General features: G+C 51.1%; 1 protein-coding gene across 7 annotated transcripts in view; it reads left to right on the plus strand.

Moving 5' to 3' along the window:
- The window catches only part of GRIN2A (glutamate ionotropic receptor NMDA type subunit 2A), a 724,518-nt gene that overhangs the window by 442,899 nt on the left and 262,473 nt on the right, over positions 1 to 19,146 (plus strand). The window lies entirely within an intron of this gene.

Here is a 19,146-nt window from a genome sequence, read left to right on the forward strand (position 1 = left end):
GCTCCCGGTTGGTCTGTCCCGGTCCCAGCCCGCTGTCCCTGTAACAAGTGTGCAAAGCCTCTGCAGTGGGGTGGTTGCCCCATGACACAGCCTGTGGATCTTCGGAAACTGCCCCCCATGACTTGATATCCGTGGATTTTAAGCTCTTGAAGGCATGTCACTAGCTTCCACAGTTGGGACTTTGCAAAAACAAAACGGGAATAACCATTGTTACTCTGCCTTCAGGCACAACTCAGAGTTTTAGGAGCCACGGTGAACTCTGCATACAAGACCTGTTGAGATCTGAGAGCCCCACAGGGAAGCAAGGCCCCTTCACGGGGAAGAAACCCACGAGATAGGAATTGACGCATGGCTCCTCGGGCACAGAGCCGGGGGAGGGGGCTGTGGATTGCTTTTCCAGCCCTTCCAAGGACTGTGCATCTATAACGGGGGGCAGGGGAGGAGCAGTAGGTCACAGGACCTCATTTGGCCTCCTGCGGTGGGCATCTGCGTGGGGAGAGGGTCCCCAACGTTGCCTGGATACGATGCAAGGAGGCAGGTGGGGGCTGGTACTGTCCTCGCATCATCAGACCGGAACCCACCCCACCCTTGGCGGTCTGGTGCTCTGTGGCCTCCAGATCTGCCCCGGTAAATAGTTGCCTGGTTGCGCAGAAATCCATCAAGCCTTTCCCCTGTGCATGACTCATCTCCCTGTGGCAGGCGCAGCGCTCAGCTTCCAAGAATAGCCTAGCCCGAGGGATCCAAGCTCGGAATCCCTTCCAACTTTCAGGGCTCTGAAGTTCGGCGCCCACGGAGGTCTCTGCTTAGGTAATGGGCTGCAGATGGCTTGGTGTTTGCGGAGACGGTGGCTAATCACCGTCTCCCTTCCACCTTTTCTCCCTGCGCATTCCAGCAGCACAGAATTGCAGGCCAGACCCCACCGCTGACAAAGGAAGCCCCTGTCACAAGAAGGCCTGACAGTGCATTTCAGTGGCTTAGATAGAGATAAGGTAATCAGGAAGCCCACTCATTCATTTATTTGCTCATTCAACAAATATTTGCTGACTGCCTCGTAAGTGAGAACCACAACAAGGAACTCAGTGGGGAAATCATGCAGAGGTGAATTGGAATTAAGTGCAGAGCCCCGAACATGTTCTTTGGTATCCAATCCCTGCCTCCAGGCCACGGTGGTGGTGGTGGTGGGGGGCGGCACGGGGGAAGATGTTAGAAATAATAGCCAACATTTATTGAGCGCTTACTGCATGCCTAGGTTTAAGCCTTCCCTTGAATTAACTAGATCAATCCTCCCAACGATGGGAGGACTTGGGTGCCATTAGGAACCTCATTTGCTGGTTGAGAACAATAGGGTAACTTGCTGAAACTCTAGCAAGCCGGTCCGTGGGAGCGTCAGGAACTGAACCCAGGATTCTCTGATACAAACCTTGTAAGAATTGTCATGCTTATGCTGTTCCATCAGCACAGCAGCCTTCTGTCACTTCTTTCTAGAACAGGCCAAGCTCTTTCCGACCCCGGGGCCTTTGCACATCCCTTTGCATGGCCCAAAACACTGAGTTGGCTCTTTCTTGTCTTCCTGGTCTCAGCTTGAGGACCAGGTCTTTTGCAGATCTGCCCCCATGCAACTGCTAAGCACTTCTGTTTTGTCCTGTCACTCAGCACTTTCTTTCTTTCCCAGCCCTTACTACATTGTGACTGTTTCGGGTCTGTCTGCTTTAATCCACTTGTCCCTCCCCACCAATCCCCACTAGCATTTAAACTCCTGAAGGCATGGGCCTTGTACATCTTGATGACCTTCGTATCTGCAGCCCCATGATGGATCCTGGCCCAGGGAGGGTCCTCGGTAAATATCCACGGGGTGGTCAGAGAAGGGACACAGGCACAGAACTAATCTCAGAACTAATCGTGGGGGCCTCGTTGTTGGGATGGATGAAGCCATGACGGTGAGGCTGTGTGGCTTTGTTATTCTCGTCATTACCATGGCTGGTGAAGAGGAGAGATGCAGGACACTCTGAAGGTGTGACAGGACATTGGGAACAATACACAACCAGTGTCGTGAAAGTTCGTCAACAGGTGCCCCTCCTCCGAGGTGACAAGAACCAGACTCTGTCGGCCAGCTGCGGGGTGGGTCGGTGGGTTTCTGTTCTGCATGATGCATGGGTGACGGAGACATCACCTTCCGGACAGCGGGCCCCCACCCTGACCACCGCACAGCTTCCCTCCCTCCCTCCGTGGAGGGGGTGCTGTCCTGGGTCCTGAGCAGCTCTGCAGGCAGAGACAGGGAGTGGTCCCCTGCTACATTGGTCCCTCGCATGACAGCAGTGACCCAGCCGGGAGCCCTGGGGGCAGGCTGCATCGTCCCTGAGGACATCACTTCAGGAGGTGGGGATCCATCTGGTGCTCAGAGAATCTTTGATGCTGTTGGCTGCCTCCCTCACAGCCCCTTGATTTGTTTCCTTCTTTTAAGCCTTATGTCATCTGTCACTAGTGCCTACCAGAAATAGGACTTTGTTCTAGAACTTTCTACGTGTGTGGCGTCTGAGTTGCACTTTGTTCCTCTGTGACATGGGGATGACGCCGAGCAGCGGCACCATCGTGAGGATTACATGCTGCCGTTTGGGATTCTTGGCCAATCAAGGTCTGTGGTACATCCCACTAAAAACTGCAAATTAGCATCTCACGCTTCACGAAGATGTTTCCGGTATTGGAATAAGTAGGTTATCAGTATTATTAAACGTTTGTGTTTTTTTTTTTTTAAAAGATTTTATTTATTTGTCAGAGAGAGAGAGAGAGCGCAAGCACAGGCACAGAGAGTGGCAGGCAGAATCAGAGGGAGAAGCAGGCTCCCTGCGGAGCAAGGAGCCCGATGTGGGACTCGATCCCAGGACGCTGGGATCATGACCTGAGGCGAAGGCAGCTGCTTAACCAACTGAGCCACCCAGGCATCCCACGTTTGTGGTTTTAACAGCTTTCCTGAAGCACCGTTGCCATGCAGAGAATTGTGCAGCTTTGCAAGTGTTGATGCACACACATGCACACGGAGGAAACCATTACTGCTATGTTACCCGCACCTCCTGCGTCCTCCCACTGCAGATAAGGAACACGGACATGGAGAGACATAAGCGTCTTCTCCTGGATCCCACAGTGGCCAGAGGCAGAGCTGCCTGATCTGCATCTGAGCCCCTCACCTCTGCCTCCTTCTGGGCTGGTGATGTCACAGGATGGGCGATGGCTTGCTCCTGCCTGGAGGTCTGTGGCAGTAAGAGCACAGCAATCTGGGTTGTGTTAGTTGGTCGCCTGGCCTGTAACGCTACCGCCTACAAGCGTGAAACTGTGTCGCTGAGCCCGCTTTGCAATGAGATGGACAGCTCTGCAAGGGGAGCGGGTGGTCTCAGCAAGTCAGGCTGCCCAGATCGACAGCTTCCAGCTTTCCAGGAGCTGATCCACCTGCTGGTTGTGTCTGGAGCCCACAGACTGAATCCAGGCCCCTCAACTCAGTCGCATATGGGGATGCTTGGGAAAACCCTGCAGGTGTTATTAGACGTCGTATCTCAGTTGCCTGGACCTGCATTCCGGAGGTCCTGGAAGGTTCTGGAAGGTCCAGAGGTCCTGGAAACCGCAAAGGTGTGAGACCTGGTCCCTGTCCACTTTGCCTTCTCCCCCAAATCCTGTGTGTGGACCTCAACTCAAACTCTACGTAGTTTTTGGAAGTTTTCCTTAGATTCCATGCATTTGTCTAAACAGTTTTGCACCCCTCGTCCCCTGCCCCGACCAGGTCCCCTGGTCCCTCTTGCCACCACCTCTTGCTCCATCTCCTTGACCTGTCTACTCCATGGAGTCATGCTGCCTGGCTTAATTTCCACCTCTACTGCTTGCTAAGTTGAAGACCTTGGATGGGTAACTTAATCTTCGGGCTCTACATCTCATCAGTAAGGATGTCAGTTGTGCTGACCACGAGTGTGTGTGTGTGTGTCTGTGTGTGTGTGTGTGTCTGTGTGTGTTTTATGCATGGATTTGCAGCAACACCCAATGAATGCTTAGTATGTGTCCAGACCAGAGCAGAGTCCCCACGCTCTTTGTGTCGCTGTCGTTGCTGTTGGTGGCCGTTTTTGTTACTAATTCCACATGTTTGCCCAGCTGGTCCCTCTTCTCAAACTAATTTGTCCTCTTGCCACCACCTCCTCCTCTATGTGGACCATTCCACTACCTTCTCCAAACCTTCTCTGACATGACCCACCCTTTGGGTTGAGAGCCCCTCTCCCGAGGCCCCTTCCTTCGTATCGTCAACGGGTATTGACTGAGCAACTACTCTGTGCTGGGGAAACCAACAGGGTGGACAGAACTCCTGCCCTTGGCTCTCTGCTTGAGTGGGAGGAAGGGGAAGAGGCAGCAGATAAGCAAGGTTGACGAGTAAAATCCGTAGTTAAAAAGGTGTAAAGCTGCTGTGGAGGTAAACAGAATCGGGGGAGGTTTGGGGGGTTCTGTCCCGGTTTCGGTCTGTTGTTACAGGATAATCATTGTTAGACTCAGAAACCTCTCAGTGGGGACAATTCTATCTTCATCTCAGAGACACCCTAAGACATGCATCTTAGAGATTAGGAATGTCACAGATGAGTCTGTGGTTTTAAATAGGATGTCAAGGAAGATGATAGCTGAATAAAATACCCCAAAGAGGCAAAGGAATAATCCATTCAGATTCTAAGTGAGAACAGCAAGTGCAAATGCCCTGAGGTGGAGGCATTTCAGGTATGTCTGGGGAGCACTAAAGAGGCTAGAATGGCTTGGGAAAGAGATAATAAATAGCACAAAGGTAGGACTGTAGCTCGACTCTAGAAGGTCTTGTAGGATGGCACGAGGTCTTGCCTACGCAACCATTGAAGGGTTTGGGGCATATAAGGGAGGTAGACTGACCATTGGGGCCATCGTGGCTGCCAAGCTGGCTGTTGGTACTGGATTGTGAGAGGGCATGGGTGGAAATGGGACAGTCATCCAGGAAGAGGTGAGAGCATAGACCAGGCCACTGGGGTCTACCAGATGTTGGGTGGATTTGCTGATGGATGCCATGCAAACTGCCAGAGGAGGGGAGGAGTTGGAGATGCCTCCAGAATGTCTGGGCTGAGCAGCTGGGAGCACGGGGCTCAGGAACGGACGGTGGAGGGATGATAGATTTGAGAAGCCGTTGGATGTTGTATTTATCTCCTGTGACTGCCTGAGCAAGGTACCTCAGACCCAGTGGCTTCAAAACACATCTGTTTCCTGTCTCCCAGGTCTGGAGGTCAGAGGTCCGACACAGGTCTCATGAGGCTGAAATCAAGGATCTGGGTGTCTTCTGGAAGTTCTTGGGGGAGAATCTGCCTTTTCCGCCTGCCTCCTTTGGCCCGTGGCCCGTCGCTCCTTCCTCCTTCCCCAGAGCCGACACATTGTGTCCCTGTGCCTTTTTCCTACAGCCTCGTCTCCCTCCAACCAAAGCTGGGAGCGGCCCTCTGCTTCTAAGGACCCATGTGATTACAGCTGACCCTGGAAGGACCTGGTTTCAACTGTGTGGGTCCCCTATAGGTGGGCTTTTTTTCTTCAAAGACAGTCTAGTACTGTCGACGTATTTTCTTTTCTTTTTGACTGTCTTCATAGCGTCTTCCTTCTTCATCACAGCTGCAAATTCACCTTTGCCATGTAAGGTAGCAAATGCACAGGTTCCAGGGACTTGGCCTTGGACCTGGCTGGGGTCATTACCTTGCCAATCCACACACGGATCCAGGTGGGGATGCTGGGGGATGGTTGGATGTCTCGGAGTCTGCATTTCAAGGGGAAGCTGTAGCTGAAGCTACAGCTTTTGGGGGACGGGGGTGAGGAGGGGGACACAGTGCTCCCTGCTCTTCCAGACACACACTTTGTGTTCTGTGCTCGTCGAGCTCCAGACCACGAGTGCAGTGAGAGGGCAGAGATGGCAAGACGCTGGGCATGCGCTTCACCTCCGCTGGTGGGTCCGGGGTGAACGTCCTCACGGCGTGTGAATTCTCTCCCGGCCCTTCTAGAAGCACCGTGGCTAAGAACAGTTCCTGGTGGGGGAGGGGGTCCCACTACCTTCATTCAGAGCCTAGATCTGTCCCTGCTAGCCTCGGGATCGTAGACTGGCCGCGTCCTCTCTCTGAGTCTGATCCCTCGCCCGATCGGGTGTGGTTGTGAAAATAACCAGCACTCGCTAGATGGTGACTGCGTGCCAGGTCCCGGACACCAAGGTCTCCTCCAGTATGCAGAATGGGAGACGGACGCTCAGAGAGAGGAGGTGGCCAGCGCAACACCCCCACAGCCAGCAAGGTCGGGGCTGAGGGCTTTTTTTTTTTTTTTTTTGGTCGGATTTTTTATGGTCATAAAATACACTTAATGATGTGTGTGGTTCCGTGGTATTAAGTTTGTATTTCTGTGTAGTCGCCTCCCTTAGCCTCCACAGAACTCCTGTTCCCGCAGAAACCCGGTGCCCGTGAGACACTCGCTCGCTGTTCCTCCTCCTCCAGGGCCCTGCACCTGCCTGCCCGCCTCCTTCGCTCTCCCTTTCTTCCTCTTTTCCTTCCCCCTTCCTCCCCCTCTTCCTTCGCCTGCCTTCCCCCCTCTCTCATCTCCCCTTTTATCCCACACCTCTGTCACTGGGGGTTCAGCTTTGATTAGTTTTATTATTCATGATAATTATGCTTAGGTTTCACACAGAAGCAATTATTTGTCTTTCTCTGTCGGGCTCAGCCCAGTTAGAATAATGTCCTCCGGGTTCAGCCACGTTGTCACAAATGGCCGGGTTTCCCTCTTTTTAAAGTCTACGTGATGTTCTGTTGTGTCTCCCCACTCGTCCAGCGCCAGTGCTTAGCTCGACCCCGCACCTCGGCCTTTGTGGATGACGCCGGCGGGAACGTGGGACAGCCCCGTCCCTCACCACCAGGGACGCTGAGCATCTCCTCTTGTGCTTTTGGGCTGTTTGTGTTTTGGCTTTTGAGAGAAGTCTACCGAAGCCCTTGGCCTGTTTTTCAGTTGGTCTGTTTGTCTCTCTCTTGTCGAGTTGTGAGCGTTCTTTGTATGTTCTAGATAGCAGGCTGCTCTCAGACGTCTGATTTTCGAACATGCCCTTCCATTCTGTGAGCTGTCTTTCCACTTCTTGGCAGCGCCCTTTGATGTAGGAAACGTTTTAGTTTGGATGACGCTTGCCTCGTCTTGTTTAGGATCCATTTCCCGCTCTGGTCCCTTTTCTTGTCTAGACATTGGCTCGCGCAGTACGCTGGTGCTGGGGTGAGGAAGAAAAGCAGCCCTCTGTGTCTCGGCGGACCCCAGACTTGGGCTGGGCGGGGTCGTGTGGTCCCTTGAGGCTGGCCCCTCGCAGCCTCCGTCACCTCCCTGGCGTCAGATACCCGTCCCCAGGCCCACCCCACCTGACATTAGTGCATGACGGAGCAGCTCCTTGGGTCTTCGGAAGCACCTGTCTGTGGCTGGTTTTCCCTGTCTCCTATGGGCCTCATGGGCAAGCACCTTCCCTCTCCCTCCCTGGATGTCAGGACTGCTCCGGAGTTACGGGGCCTTGTGCCTGCATTTCCTCGGTCTGCCTCTGCGTCTCTCACGGTTCATTTGTCCTCCGTGTCCCCACCGCCGCCTCCATGAAGCCGGCTGCAGGCATCAGCTGCGCTTCAGTCTTGGGGGAGGGGGGTCCCAAACCCCAGGGTATGTCAGAACCCTCCTGCCCCAGAAAGGCCCTCATAAACCTGCAGCTGCCTGGACCATCCCCCAGAAACACTGAATCCGAATTTCCCAGGTGACTCGGATGTTGGGGTCCACAGGCCACATAAAATGAGAAGCACCGCCCCAGTTTGCCCTGAGGCCTCGGAGATGGTAAGCCTAGTGGTTCTCGAGCTTCGCTGCATGTTCAATCCCTTGGGGAACCTTAAAACCTCTCGACTGCCAGGCCACACTGTCTGGCCCTGTCCGAGTCTCTGAGCGTGGGACCCGGGCTCCCTGATGGCTCCCAGATGCAGCTAAGGCTCAGAATCCGAGGTTATGTAATCTGCCTCGACCAGCAGCCGTAGAATTTGATGTGCTGTTTCCCTTCGCTGAGCCCTCGAACCCGCTCCGCTAGGCCAAACTCTGGAGATGACCCTTCTTGTTTCCCTGTGCGATGATTCCTTCCTTACTCTCCCGCTGCAGACCGAGGGCACAGAATTGTAAGGGGTGGCGTGGGTGCACGTCTCCGGGTTCCTACAGCAGAGGTTGGCTCACCACCTGGGGCAACCCTGAACACATGGTCGCTCGTTCTCATGATGGCGCTCGATGGACCTGGACTTTTTGAGGGAGCCACAAATGGCGCAAGCCCCCCAATAAAGGGCTCGTCCCTTCTGATCATGACCCTGTGGCACAAGGGTCTTTCTGGGGATGGGTCAAGAGTGTGGGCCTCAGAGTCAGGCTTGCCTGGTTTGGATTCTGGCTCTGCTGCTTAGATGGGTGAGCTGCTGGTCCTCCCTGAGCCTCTGTTTTCTCTTCTGTGTAGTGTGGGATATAGAAAAATACTGAACAGTAGTCTTAAGAAGATGGGTGCAGAGTGTTGTATATCTGTGTAATGGGTTAATAGCCTTAAAAGAAGGAAAGGTTGTAGTCGCCAACGCGGTTGACCCTGGAGGACATTATGCTTAGTGAGACAAGGCAGTCACAAATAGTCCGTGATTCCAGTGATGCGAGGAACCTAAAGTAGTCGCATTTGTAGAATCGGAGAGTGGAATGATTGCCAGGAGCTGGGCTGAGGGGAGGTGGGGAGTTACTAATCACGGGGAATCAAATTTGGTTCAGCAGGTGGAAGAGGTTCTAGAGAGTTTGGGGACAGCCTTGTATCTGTGCTCGGCACCCCTGTGCTGTGTCTTATGAGGGTAGATCTCATGTGAAGTGTTCTTTCCACGGTAAAATAAAAATAAACATAAGAAAGAGAGAAATAAGTGAATGTGATTAAGCTTCTGGAAAGAAATGAAAAAATTGTCTTTTTTTTTTTTTAAAGATTTTATTTATTTGATAGAGATCACAAATAGTCAGAGAGGCAGGCAGAGAGGAGGAAGCAGGCTTCTTGCTGAGCAGAGAGCCCGATGCAGGGCTCAATCCCAGGACCCTGAGATCATGACCTGAGCCGAAGGCAGAGGCTTTAACCCACTGAGCCACCCAGGCGCCCCGAAAAAAATTGTCTTAAGAATGAAACAAGATGAGCCCTCTAAAATGTTTAGCCCCATGGCTGATGCCAACTCTTTCTTCCTCTGGGGCTACCTTCCAAGCAGCAGTGTGGACAGGCAGGGTGGGTGCCTGGGGATGGCTGTGCCGGGGATACAGCTAGTGGCCGGGTACCTCGTCCGGAATGCTCTCAAGGGCACACGCGTGCTAGATCCCGCTCATTGACTGCCCCCCTCGCCAGCCGTGCGGGTGAGACTCACCCTTGCCCTCTACTTCACACCTTCCCAGACTCCACCTCAGTCCCTCTCTGAAGGCACAGCTTGTGGTCTCACTGTCCAACACCATCCTGGCTATCTAACGCACTGCGAGTTCTGCTCAGTTTAATGTCTTCAGCGTGAGGAGGGGCTGTTCCTGCTGAGGCTGCTGGAAGGGATCTGTCACCCTCTGCTTGGTGAGGTCATGCCTCACCGGGTCAGACTCCCAACTAGCCTGTTGGACTGTCTTGTAGACGGAGACTACACTCTTAGGGCTCCTTCCCCTCACCAGGCTCGCATCCAAGTGACTGACAGTGACATGTTGTCTTCGAGCCCAGAAATGTATGACAGTGCACCTCTCCTAACATAGCTTATAGAATATCTCCAGGTTTATGTATCTACACGATTCTGCCTTTACAAAACGCCCAACCGCAAGCCCCACTTGCCATTCAATAGTATTCAACATTGGACCATGTGCGGAGCATGGTTCTTTTACATACGATTACATTAACTGGTTTCCCAGGTTCAGTATGCTGGATTTCCCCTTCTGATCAAGGCCACCCGTCGCTGGCATCGGGAAAGTGTTGGATACATGACGGTCGTCCCTCTAGGAGGATGCGATCTCCATGCCTGGGGTTCTCAGGGTGCTGCTGTGTTGATGCGAGTAGCTATCCCAGATGTGGGGGTGAGGGGGAGAAATGGCAAACCTGATTTGGCAGAAGTGAGGCGACCTCTTGGAGGGGAACGTTCCCCTGAGAAAAGCAGACGAAGGACAGAGGACCCTTGGAACATGTCTACTTTTTAAAATCAGGCCCACATGGTATGTGCGTGATGTGGCCGCAGAGCTGGCCCACCCCACCGAACGATTTGAGCCAGTTCATGGAATCTCAGGTAGGAGCCTCAGAGAGCCAGACGGGAGCAGAGGGAAAAAGAAGGACTGCTTAAAATTTATTATCTGGCAAGTCTGCTGATTAGTGCTCAGACAACACAGGAGGGGGAAATGCATCAACATGTCCACATCACCAGGATCCTGGGCCCCCGGTGCTGCTCTAAGTTTAAGAACAAATCATCTCAGGCCACACTGGTAGCATTTTTTTACCATAATTATAAACAGCTGACATACAGGAATGTTCTAGATGGCTGGCTTCTGAGCCGTAGACCAGCGCTTCTCAGCCTGTTGTGTGCTCACGGATCTGGGATCTGGTTCAAATGCAGATTCAAGTTCAGCAGGACTGAAACGAAGCCTGGAACTCTGCATTTGTGCAAAGCTCCCAGGAGATTTGGTGCTGGCGGGTCCATGGACCGCACCGTGAGTAGTGAGGCTAGAGGAAAGCCGGGGTCTGAGTGGAGGTGCCTCCTGGGGACATGGAACCAGCTGGGGTACCTAGAAACCATTGCGGGCTTCCCTGGGGCCCTTGCCTAGGGGAGAGAGGGCTTGGAGAACCCTGTAGGGGAGGGTGAAGAGTCCGCCTCTGTGGCTTTCTCTCAGAAGAGGAAGAAGTTCCTCTTGAAATCTCTCTGGAGTTGAGAACATTGCTGCTGAGCTTAGGGCAAGGGAGGAGTGGGGAGTAGGAGATGGTGAAGGAGGAAGGGGGAGTAGAAAGTGGTTAGAGAGGGGGAGGGTAGAGGGTGGTCTGGGGAGAGGGACAGTAGGGCGTGGCCAGGGAGGAGGAACTCATAGATCTGTGACTGTCTTCTTTATTCCTGCCCCCAATTATTTTTTTGCAAGTCTTTCTCTGCTCCGTAATTGGCACCCACCATTCACCCAACTGCTTAAGCCAGAGACCTGGAAGCTGTCTTCCTTTCTCTGCTAGGAAGCTTGCACTCCTTGTGTGTGGCTGAGTAAGAGCAGCCTTGGGCCTGGAACATTTCCTTGCAAAGAGAGAAAGGGCCTTCATAGCCTATGCTGGATTTGTTTCCTTGCTTGGACATTTTTTTTTTTTTTTAAAGATTTGATTTATTTGAGACACAGAGAGAACAAGAAGAGGAAGAGGGAGAGGGAGAAACATATTCCTGCTGAGCAGGGAGTCTACTGTGGGACTCGACCCCAGGACCCCAGGATAACGACCTGAGCCAAAAGCAGACACTTAACCAATGAACCCAGCCAGGTGCCCTTGCTTGGGCATATCTTGCACAGTTCTGGGGCTTGATGTGTTCTTCTTTGTTCTGCTTATGCGTCTGTGTCATACGACACCCAGCCACCCCCCTCTGCTGTATTTGTTCCCAGCGGGGAGGGACTGGGATCCTTCCCTGCAGCATGAAGTGGGTTCATGCAGCCACACTGCAGCCTTGGCTCCGGGACAGAGCCCCATGGGGTCTGACGTATTGGGAAGGACTGGATCTTGTATATTCTCTTTCTCCTCTTGCTGTAAGTAAACCCTGGGCCATTTGAGCCCAGTGTGCAGGTTTTCCGTTCTCCGTGACCTTGAGTCATGCATTCATCTCTTCCCTGGGTGACACTTAACCCTTCAACCTTGGTCACACAGCCTGACCACCTGCTGAACAGTGAGATATCCCCTTTCTCTCTTCCCTCATACCCAGTCTAATGCAATTTATAATTATTAACTTTCAAATGTATGTTCAAATTCCTCTCCATTGCCACTGCCACCACCATCATCCTCCCCCTCCCCCTGCCCCTGGACCTCTGGGATCGCCCTCTCTGTGGTCTCCCTGTCCCCACGTCTGCCCCTCTCCAGTCCATCCTTCCAACAGCCGTCCGGTCACTGCTCTCCTTAATGGCCTTCAAAAGCTTCTCATGACCTCTTGGCTGGAATCCAGGTGCCTACTCTTGACCTTCACGGCCTCACCTTTCTTAACCCCTCTCCCTTTTACCAGCTGTGCCCCACCACATAGGCTCTCTCTCAGTTCCAAACACGCTTGTGGTCGTCTTAAAGTCTTTGTATATTCTGTACCCTTAGCCTAGAACCAACCACTCCCCCTCCCCCACAAAGTATCTCTCTACTGCTAGCTCTTGCCGCCTTCAGAACTCTGCTCTGTTTTCCTGAACGGCTTTCCCTGACCTCCCTGTAGGCAGTGCATCTCAGACCTGTAGCTTACCCTCCTGGCATTAACCAGAAATCTGGTTTATGCATCATCGATTGCCAGCCTGCTTCTCCTGCTTGGTTGCCAGCTGCACGAGCGCCGGGATCCTGCCTTTCTTGTCCACTCTTGAATCGCCAGTGCCTGGATCTAGGCTCAGAGCAGACACTCAACACAGAATGATGAAAGGAGTGTGAATTCATGACTAAATAAGCTTTGGGAAAGCGGAGGACAAGGATGAGTGCTCTCAGGAGGCTCACATTATCGAAGCGCCTACTCTGTGCATTACACATCTCCTGTCTCATTTTCTCTCTCCCACCGATGGCTGTTTCATTCATCCGTGGCCCCAAGACTTGGATCATCTTGCCCAAGTTACCCAGCCACTGAGCAACAGAGTCGGTTTGCAGCCGCTTTGTTCTTAGCTTAGGGCTTCTTGACCTTGGCTTTGCGACATTTGGGTCCAAGTAATTCTTTGTCATGGGGTAGGAGAGGTGGTCCTGTGTGTTATAGGACATTGGCCGCTACCCTCTCAATGCTGGTAGTGCCCTCCACCGTACGATGAATACAGTGTCTGCAGACATTGTCAAGCAGCCCTTGGGGGCCACATCAGACCCTTGTGGATCACTAGCTCAGCTTGTGGATAATTTCAGCCTCTCATCTGCCCCCTACTTCGATAGCTACCTGTCCCGGACCTTTTCGAGAGCCACTGTTTTTCTTGTGGGTTCTTGCATATCCCATCATATTCTGCAGCCTTTCTGTGCATCCCTCTGGGAACACCGCAAATGGATGTTGTGTTCCAAGTGTTGCAATGAACATTTGTTTTTCTGGTTTATTTAACATCAACCCTCTGTTCAGATGCTTGTGTCATTGGCATGGACGCTAGCAGACTGTCTAGAAAATGTGCAGTGTATTTTTTGTCCTTTGCCTCAATGGCACGTCTGATTGTTTAGCAAGAGGTAAACCCAGGGTGTTTATGAGGAGATAACTTGTCAAAATAGACTCGTGGCTCCACCGCTGAAACAGCCTAGCCTCCTAGCCTTCCTTCATTCAAAGACGAGTGTGGCTTTTTCTTGGGTGTTTTATGTGCATTTAACGTAAGGATTTATTTCTTCCCTAATTTGGGGGCATATGAAAGCTCCCAAATGCCAACAAGAGATGAAGCTTCAGGAGACGCCCCAAACACAAGTGTCTTATTAAGTACAAGGGATGAAGAAAGGCATAGAAGAGGAATATGTATGCCAGAGAGAGAATGTGAGTGAGTTCCTAGCCAGGGGATGCGGTTAGAGGGTAGAGCTCCCTTTTTGGTTCATTCATCCATCCCCGCATCTACCCATCCATCCATCATTCTGTCCATTCTTCCATCCATCATTCTGTCCATCTGTTCGTCCATCCATCCTTGTGTTCATTCTTCTTTTCACTTTTCCTTCCTTCCTTCCTTCCATCCATCCATCCATCCATCCATCCATCCATCTGCTTCATTTGCTTGTCTTTCCATCTGTTCATCCATCAGACATACTATGCTAGGGACCTTGGTGGTGCTGGGGGCTGGGTACACATTTGTTCCCGCTCTCTAGGTGTCTTTATGGAAGACACACAAGTCAACACTTCTTACATTATGACACACTATGTCACATGGTGGGGTAGAGGGAAACATAGGGGCTAGCGTAGTCTGAGGAAGGGCCCCCCCATATTTGCACAGCACACACGCTCCTTTACCATCTTTACCCCACAGACATTGGCTAACCTTGAGACTCTCTGCCACTTGTTCCCTCTGTCCTTTTTATGACAGGGGCATAAGTAAGCTGGCGATCTCTTCAGAGGAAGGACATGATGAGACAGGATCTGAATCAGGGAAGGACCCCAGGGGCCGCTTTGTGAGCTATATTCAGCCAACCCTCGCCAGAAGTGCAGTGTAGCAGAAGACCCCTGAGAGGCACAGAGGGGGAGACCCATCCTGAACTCCAGAGGCTGTCAGATTCCTGCTTCCACACTGGGAGATAAGAAATCCTGTGGCAGGGCAGAGGGTCATCTGCTTTTCAGAGCCTGAAGGACGTTTTCACTCAACTCCTCAGATGGGGTTGGGGTGTCCGGGGCGATAGAAGTTACGAGGAGAAATGATTTCTTGGCTGTTGAAGTCATGATGTCTCCATCCATTTCTAAAAGCTCCCCAAGGAGCCACCTTTAAGGAATGGGCAGGTAGCTTTCAGCATGCTGTTAGTAGGGTCTTGCTTTAGGCTGGGGTTCCAGTAAATAGTATATCCAACCCTTTTCAAGTTTAGTGTTCTACTGGGTGGCCAACGAAATCTTCCCGAAGTACCAACACTGTTGATCTCCTGCTGCACACCACGCCCCATGCCAGGTGCTGCTTCCTGTCCGTGATCCCACTGGACTCTTTCAAAAACCCTATGAAGTAGAGGTACAGGCTATTACTAGCCCCTTTTTACAGATGAGGAAACTGAGGTTAAGTAAGTTGCCCAAGGTCACACAAGGAGCAAAGGACAGTGATCTAAATGTGCATTAAATGAGTTTTGGGGAGGGACGCCCGGGTGGCTTAGTTGGTTAAGCAGCTGCCTTCGGCTCAGGTCATGATCCCGGCGTCCTAGGATTGAGTCCCACATCGGGCTCCTTGCTCGGCAGGGAGCCTGCTTCTCCCTCTGCCTCTGCCTGCCATTCTGTCTGCCTGTGCTCACTCTCTCCCCCTCTCTCTCTCTGATTAAAAAAAAAAAAAAATCTTTAAAAAAAAAATGAATTTGGGGGATAGGTGGATCCTGAAGGCGCCTTGGAGAGGTAGGTAGTGAGAGAGAAAGAAACAGCAGTTTGAGCAAGGAGCCGGAAATAGAAAGTCATAAGGGTAGATGCTCTGAGCTGCGGGGGCATTATTTTGCTAACTAGTTGTTTCCTATGTGGGTACCTCCACACAGCAGGCTCCCGGGTGGGTAGTAGCCAGCTTATATTTATTTAAAATGAAGGACAGAACTCGGGGTGCGTGGGTGGCTCAGACGGTTAAACGTCTGACTCTTGATTTCAGCTCTGGTCTTAATCACAGGGTTGTGAGTTCAAGCCCCACATTTGCTCCATGCTGGGTATGATGCCTACTTTAAAAAAAAAAAAAAAAAAAAAGCTAAAATAAAGCACAGAACTTACAGGCTGTGTGAATCACAATTGCGCTAGAGATCTGTTTCACCCTTTGTGTGGAGAACCTTCTAATGTGTTACAGTAATTGATCACACGTAGGTACTGGTCAGTTTGAATGATTGCACTGAGAAAATGAATGGAACCCCCCACCAAACAACTGGCTGGGTCTGAGTTCTGTCCTGAAGCATTGGAGATTTTCCCCTGCTTTAGTCTGTGGATCCAAACGGACTGAGCCAGCGGGAGTCAGAGACATACATGGCAAAGCTTTTCAGTTGAGACCGACATGTATCTCCTATTCCTGGGCCGGGGATGCAGAGGCTGCTGCACATGAGTTGGTACGTTTTAGTCACAACGTTAATTTATCTTGAAATTCCAAATAATGTTGAAGATGCAAGTAAGAAATGGGTATCAAGGTGAACGAATAAAGAAAAGTTCATGGACTATTCAGCCTTAAAAAAGAAGGAAATCCTGTCCTTTGTGACAACATGGATGAACCTGGAGGACACTGTGCTAAGTGACATAAGCCAGTCATTGTCAAATTCATAGAAGCAGAGAATAGAACCGTGGTTATCAGGGGCCAAGAGGTGGGGGAAATCGTCCAACCGGTACGAAGTTTCCGTTATGCAAGATGAATTCATTCTAGAGATATAAGGCCTGCGGTTAGTGGTTCTGTATTTTGTGCTTGACCTGAGCTCCGTCGTCTTAAAATGTTAAGTGTTCTTACCGCAAACAAAACAAAACACACAGAGACACAGGGAAACACCAAGGTGATGGATAGGCCCATTGTCTTAGTATTGTGGTGACAGTTTCCTGGGTATACCATCTATCCAGACTCAACATTTAAGCTTTCAGTACAAACAGTTGGTTGTATATCACGGGTATGTCAATAAAGCTGTTGAAACTGTGTATCAGAGGGGCATGGGTTATAAAACTTGAGAAACACTAACGTAAAGGCGTGAGTAGTAGATAGAAGCATTGGTTTGATTTGATTGGGGTGACACAGACTGAAGCTGTTAATTTTTTTTCTCGTTGTTCTGTAAGGTCCTCATTGTAAATGTTTGAGGATCTCTGCTGCCGGGCTTTGGAGGTCAGGCCTGGCCTCTGTCTCCAGAAAGCAGAATCAAGGAGAAGTCTGTGGAAGTTGTTCTGGGGCGTGAAAATGGGCAGGGGAAGGGAAGTCCCTGGGGCTCAGGAAGGAGCAGTCCTCACCTGCCTGTGGGGGCAGAGCTTGTGGATGTGACTGTCAGTCTCTGCTTCTCCAGGAATTCCTGTTCTAGCAAGAGAAACAGAACACTCCCCCAGCAAAGATAGGTGAATTCTACAGGTATCGATCAAGGGCCTACCATGGGTTAGAAAAGCTCTGTGCTTGAGAATCACTGCAAAATGACAGCTCAGTGGGAATCGAACGAAGCAGGAGAAAACAGTCTTAAAGTGTTGCTGTGAGACACAAAACCCCAGAAGCCAAGGAAGGCTCTAATTAGGAAAGGCTTCCAGGATGAAGGGACTGTTGAGTCGGGGATGTAGTGACCACCTCCTTTGGGAGCCTGAGGGAGGGGGATTTTGTTCCATTACCAGCCTGGCTCTGTGTAGTGAAAGAAATGAAGGCTACCATATGCATAGAAATTTCCCGTATTTTCACCCCCAAATGTGGTTCTTATTTTGGCCCCTCTGGATCTTCTGCTTGGAAAAATCATTGCTGTTAATCAAATCTCCCTGTAACTTGCAATCCAGATTCTTCAAATTTGCTTGCGGTTGATTTACTCCTTCAACAAATATTCACCGGACAATGAGCTAGTTGGATTAGGTTTGGTGGTTTATGATAGAAAACTCAAATTTGCAGTGGCTTAAGTAAGACAGAATTTTATTTTGCTCTCATGTAAAGGAAATCTGGCAAAAAGCTCCATTCCTATAAGTTGGCCACATAATGACAAGGGTACAATTTTCTTCTGCTGTTCCTTACTAAGTGGCCTCTATTCCCAAGGTGGCCTCATGGTTCAATATGGTTGCTAGAGCTCCAGGCATTACGTCTACATTTCAGACAGAGAAAAGGGGAGGAAAAGGCAGTCTTTTAATGGAGCTCTCCAGGAGCTGCCACTCAGTTCTTTCTTTCTTTATTTATTTTTAAAGATTTTATTTATTTGACAGAGATCACAAGTAGGCAGAAAGGCAGGCAGAGAGAGAGAGAGATATGTAGGCTCCCTGCTGAGCAGAGAGTCCAATGCCGGGCCTGATCCCCCTGAGCCAAAGGCAGAGGCTTTAACCCACTGAATCACCCAGGCGCCCCTGCCACTCAGTTCTTAACCTTACATCTCAGTGGTCAGAATTTTGTTCTCTGGCAAAACTAAGCTGGTAAGGGACCCTGAAAAGCGTAGAAACATAGGCTTTATTCTGAGCAACCATAAGTCCAGTTGAGGCTGGGGATTCTAACAATAAGAGAGAAGCGTAGAATAGATTCTCTGGATGGGAAGCTAGTAGTCGCTGTCTCGGGCACCTACCACAAGCCACACACAAGACGGTGTACTCTGAATGGCTATGCAGGGCAGTGATTTGCTATGATTCTGTTTGCGCTTGATGGTTTTCAAACTCTGGTGTGGTGTCAGAATCATCTGGAGAGCCTGTGAAAAAACATGTCTAGACGTCACCCTTGGAATTTATGATTCAGTAGGTTTGGAGGCGGGAGACTGAGGGTTTGCATTTTTAGCAAGTTCTAGGTGCTGCTGACGCTGCTGGCTCAGGGACCACGTGGATACGATGACTTTGGTAAGGGGACAGCAACCTCTGGTGTGTCGGGGGGTGTCAAATCCAGCTGTTGTTGTGAATATGTGTTGTCGGAACACAGTCACGCCCGCTGGTCACTATCTACTCTCCTCCTTGTGCTACGCCAATAGCAGAGTTGAGACTTGCCACAGAGACCCTGGGGCTTGTGGACCTGAAGTAATTTGCTCTTTGCGCCCCCTACAGTGGGGTGTGCAGACCCTGCCTTTGGGAAAAGCAGAGTCTCGCAATCCATGAGAAAGCAGTGTGTCAACAGGGAAGTGGTAAATATAGGACCCAGATTCCTGTCCTAGTCCATTACTTTTCTGTGTGACTTTGGTCAGGCTGTTACCTGTCTGGGCCTCAGCGGCCTCACAGAATGGGGACACCGAGCAGCTGATTTCCGAAGCCCCTGGCGGACCTTGCCTGACTTCAGCAAGAAGCCAATTTTACGGGCTGACAAAATGACAGGCACAGGCTAGTACGTATCACCCGGCGAGGGAGTTGGAGTTGCTTTTGTGTTCTGCTCGGGGTGAGGTCCCCTTCCCCAGCCTTAGCGAGGACTCTTTACTTTCTTAGCTTTGGGTTGACAGCTGGGATTTGTCGGAGCAGACGTTCCTGAGTCCCTTCTTCTCTCCGCCACTCTCCAACACGATCCATTCATCATTGCGACTTGTCGGTGCTTTTGTCGCCACTGACCTTGTCCGAGTCAAAAGAGGCACTTCGAGTTTATGATGACGTATGTAATACCACACTGCTTCTCCGTGCCCCAGAGTTCCATCCCTCTGGG

This window comes from Mustela lutreola, chromosome 17 (assembly GCF_030435805.1).
Source record: "Mustela lutreola isolate mMusLut2 chromosome 17, mMusLut2.pri, whole genome shotgun sequence".
NCBI lineage: Eukaryota > Metazoa > Chordata > Mammalia > Carnivora > Mustelidae > Mustela > Mustela lutreola.